Source organism: Clupea harengus, chromosome 9 (genome assembly GCF_900700415.2).
Source record: "Clupea harengus chromosome 9, Ch_v2.0.2, whole genome shotgun sequence".
Classification (NCBI taxonomy): Eukaryota; Metazoa; Chordata; class Actinopteri; order Clupeiformes; family Clupeidae; genus Clupea; species Clupea harengus.
This window is the reverse complement of record NC_045160.1, coordinates 3739942-3744941: the sequence shown is the minus strand read 5'-3', so window position 1 is coordinate 3744941 and position 5000 is coordinate 3739942. Positions and strand designations below refer to the sequence as shown.

The 5000-nt window shown below is 47.5% G+C and overlaps 1 pseudogene; it reads left to right on the top strand.

Annotated features, from left to right (window-relative positions):
* Positions 1–5000, top strand: part of LOC116221791 — a 68065-nt pseudogene that overhangs the window by 8376 nt on the left and 54689 nt on the right.

Genomic DNA, 5000 nt, shown 5'->3' with positions numbered 1-5000 from the left:
CACACACACACACACACACGTCCCCCCCCACCCACACAACACAACACACACATCACAACACACACACACACATCACAACCCCCCCCCCACCTCCACACACACACACACACACACACACACACACACACACACACACGTGGTTGCCAGCTTGGTAGTCCACTATTTTCAATAACACTTCCTCGTTATTATCAATAGATCAATACGTACCAAGCAATGGCCAGCATAGTACAGTTCTTGCTGTGCGTGACAATTCCTCTATGACATCCTGGGGTCTGCAGATGTTTATGTTTGTGGTGACACCTCTGTAGCACTGTGGGGCTGTGGCCTTCTGGTGGAGTGAGGACACCACACAAATCAGAAAGCCATTAAAAAAGCAGTGGAGTCAGGACACGGCCTTGGCCTCCCCCCTCCTCACACAAAGCCACTCCATCCCACACAGGAGGGAGGTTCATCAGAAAGCCATAGACTTGAAGGATATGGCTCGAGAGCACATGGTTCAAAACAATAGAGGCTTTAGACAAGTCCAACAGAATGAATGCAGAGGTCCTTGGCTTTTGCGATTCTCTCACAGCTTGTTCCTGAATACAAATGGGGAACCACACTGTAACACTGGAAGTATCTGCTCATTAGGAATATGTCTGATTTTGATTTTTTTTTTTACTTTGACCCTTGAATTTGACTACCCCAGTAATGACTCCTATTTCCACCAGCAGTGCCGTCACCCTGGTTTGTGTTTCCAAGCATCACTCTCGCCCCTTCCCATTGTGAAGGGATGCAGCACTGATCCAGGAACAGGCAACATCTGCATTTTAAACGTTATCATGTCACCTCCTGCCCTGATTGATCCTGCACCCCCCCCCCCCCTTTCCCCCCCTGCTTCCATAACCACTCAGTATTGAAAAGCAGTGCGGCTTGTTGCCTTCCCCAAATGGGTACAGGGTGATGTGTGTTGTTGGTGTATTCTGCCAGGACATCGTTAGCTGCTAGCATTAGTATTTCAGCCTCAGATGTGTCCATTGTGTATTTATTGTTGTTATTTTTCTTGTCGATGACAGTAAAGTTTATGTTCAGCGTGTTGACTTGGCAGCTCTAATCCTTTTTGTTCAGGGATATGAAGAGAGTCGTCAGCCTTTTTCTTTTAATGGAAATCAGCGTGTCTTTGCTGCAGGATAAAAGCCATATTTTAATTGTAGATTCAACCCCATGGTGATGCTAGCTACTGAGAGTGTATCTATCCTCAGAGAGAGTGATCCTCTCACCCAAATCCTAAATGAGCTTTCATCAAGGAAAATGAACCCGCTTTATGCAGCGACACCGGTGCTCGCATTTCCTGAACAACATGGATCCTATGAGGTTTGGATCATGATATTTGGTGCATTGTTGTCTGTCAGTGTGGCGCTTTTGGCCAGGCTGTACACGTGAGGTTTCAGTGGGGCTTCTTTTCTGGCGGTGTCCAGTGATGCAGAGGTGCTCCCCCGTGTGCTCTGTCTGATTTCCTTCTGACCAGGCGTCTCAGAGATCACCCGTGGATGGACGCTTTTGGCCATGTGGTGTCAAAGTAAGAGTCCAGGTGTAAGAGAGAGCAGGTAGCCTACTGGCGAGGAAAGACTTAACACACACACACACACAAACACACACACACACACAGACACACACACACACACACACACACACAGAGAAACACACACACACACACAGACACACACACACACACACACACACACACACAAACACACACTCCCACAGACAGACACACACACACACAGACAGACACACCACACACACAGACACACAAACACACACTCCCACAGACAGACACACACACACACAGACAGACACACACACACACACACAGACACACAGACACACACACACACAGACACACACACGCACACACTCACACAAGCACACACACAAGCACACACACACACACTCACACACACACACACACACACACACACACACACACACTGAAGCGCGCAAACCCACACAAAAGAATAGCCATGTCCATGTAATAAGGCACACTTACATCACAGGCATACACAAATATAAGAAAAGGGCCCACATCCACTTAATCTGAGGAGGCATAAACTCGCTGGTGACGACAGACAAATACATATGCAAAGCTATACCACCTGGAGCAGATTACTTAACATCCTCCCTCCTTCTCATCTGTGTGTGCGTCACTGTTTTGCATCTTTAGGCTCGAAAGATGATGAGGAGGGCGTGGGTTATATTTGCATGTTAAGTGAGTGGGCAGTGTGTGTGTGTGTGTGTGTGTGTGTGTGTGGTCCGGCTTGACTCATTTTAATATCATGACTCTGTACCTGAGACAAAGGAGCGCTGTGTTCCTGAAACCTGCGTAAACAAAAACAATACAAACAATACAACACCGTCAAAGCTGCCTGCGTCAACACAGGCGATCATTACCATAACCTCTTTCTTTCTTTCTTTCTTTCTTTCTTTCTTTCTCTCTTTCTCTCTTTCTTTCTTTTCCTCTCTCTTCCTGTTTCTCTCACCGTTCATTGCTGTCTCTCTTTCTCAGCGTCTCAGTCGATCTCCACATGCCGCCTATGAATCAGAATGACACTTATTCTTTCCGTTCGTTCTCAGTTCGGTGTGATTCAGCTTCATAATTCTCAATTTCCTGAAGGCTGTGTACTTAGGCTCCGGGCTTGAAAGAAACCGGTTACTTTTTTTTTTCTTTTTCTTCTTCTTAAAAGACGTGGTGGACTGAAGTGTGCCCATACAAGTGCATCTTATTGAAATCACAGAAGGTTCGGAAAACATTCCTTTTGTTAACATTCCCATTTGCATTTGTACACAGAAGGCTCTCGTCCCTCTTCCCCCATCATTGAGCAGCACTTCTTTCATGTGCTCCTCTGTGCGGATTTCAACACTTTGTACTTCTGCACAAACTCATCATTTTTGCTCCACAGTTTAGCTCTGAACACGGTCGTCATGGTGAGTGCCCTCCCACAAGCCAAAACATATAGTGTGCTCACTTCCCTGTGGTGGCTCATGGGAATTGTCTTCTCCAGCTGCCTCGGATGGCTGGAACCATCTCTTCGGTTCTCTTCTGCGCTCCTCTGTGTGAAGCTCTCGCAAGCAATTTCCACGCCTCCCCAAACACACACACGAAAATGATCTGTATCATGGGGTAGGCACACACACACAACACATAACACACACACACACACACACACACACACACAAACACGAAAATGATCTGTATCATGGGGTAGGCACACACACACAACACATAACACACACACACACACACACACACACACACACACACACACACACACACACGAAAATGATCTGTATCATGGGGTAGGCACACCAGGGAGTGATTTAGATGGAAGAAGTCCTGCATATGTGATCGTGTCCGCTGTCTTGCCCCCACCCACAAATAATAGGCCACCATGAAATGGCATCACGTTTTTTTCCCTCTGTTGTTTTTACTCTCTCCATTTGTGAGCTAGTGTATGGCAAGGCGCTGGAAGTCTGACTCAGTGATGTGGGGCGTGTAAATAGCTTGTGTTGTGTGTGTGTGTGATGTTTGGGCCGGTACCAAACAGGCAAATGTGTTCTGATGTGAATCGGTCAGAGAGAGAAGACAGGATAATGACACAGACTGGGACTCCATAAACGGCCCCTCAAGGCACAGAGATGGGATTGTGTGTGTGTGTGAGAGTGTGTGGTGTGTGTGTGTGTGTGTGTTGTGTGTGTGTGTGTGTGTGTGTGGTGTGTGTGTGTGTGTGTGTGTGTGTGTGTGTGGCTGTGTGTGTGTGTGTGTGTGTGTGTGTGGTGTGTGTGTGTGTGTGTGCATGCTTGTTTACTAGTGCATGCCCTTTGGGTATATATTTAATGTGAGTATGCATGGGCAGTTGTCTGACGTTGTGTGTGTAATATATGAGTGTGTTTGTGTGTGTGTGATTGACAACGAACACGCACACACACAAACTCAGAGATGACTCATGAGTTACAAGGATTAGATTCAGATTCAGAAGTGGGCACTTGTCCGTACACACACACACACACACACACACACACACTTCACCCTGTTCTCTGTGTGTGTTGTCCTATCAGGCTCCTCCAGGGCTGAAGAACCTGCTGAGGACATATGAGTCCTGGAGCCCAGAGCAGGTCAGTAAGGGGGGGCTGCTGTCCCGCGCACAGGCCCTCTTCTGCCTGGCCTGGTTCCACGCCGTCTGCCAGGAGAGACGCAACTACATACCACAGGTACTTACACACACGCAACACCACACAACACACACACACACACACACACACACACACACACCACTCACACACACTCACTCATACTCTCTCATACTCTCTCACAAACACACTCACACTCACGCGCACACACGCACTCACACACCATCACACACATACACACTCATACTCTCTCATACTCTCTCACAAACACACTCACACGCACACTCACACGCACACGCACACTCACACTCACACGCACACGCACACGCACACTCACACTCACACTCACACGCAGACTCGCACGCACACTCACACGCACGCACGCGCGCACACACGCACTCACACACCATCACACACATACACAGTCACACGTGTGCACACAACATGCACACATATATACTAATACACATAAACAACACACACACATGCACAAACAGACACTTATGTATGCATACCCCCACAGGCACATACATACACAGATGTGCTGTCATGAGTACACTCCCTTTTAGCTTGATGGTAGACCCTTGGCAAACACCTTACCTAAACATGTGAATAAACACATACAGCCGAGTGGTGCAGCAAGAGGATGCTCCACACGCCCGCAGTACCACACACCCACTTCAGTAGAACTCCATGATTAGACCTACACTGTATGTTCTCATAGTCATCATCCAAAATGGAGGATTAGAGCAGGTTAATCTGATAGTGTGAGTGGTCGAAGGTTTGTCTTTTTCATCATCTTATGGCTTCACACACCAGAGAGAGAGAAGAGA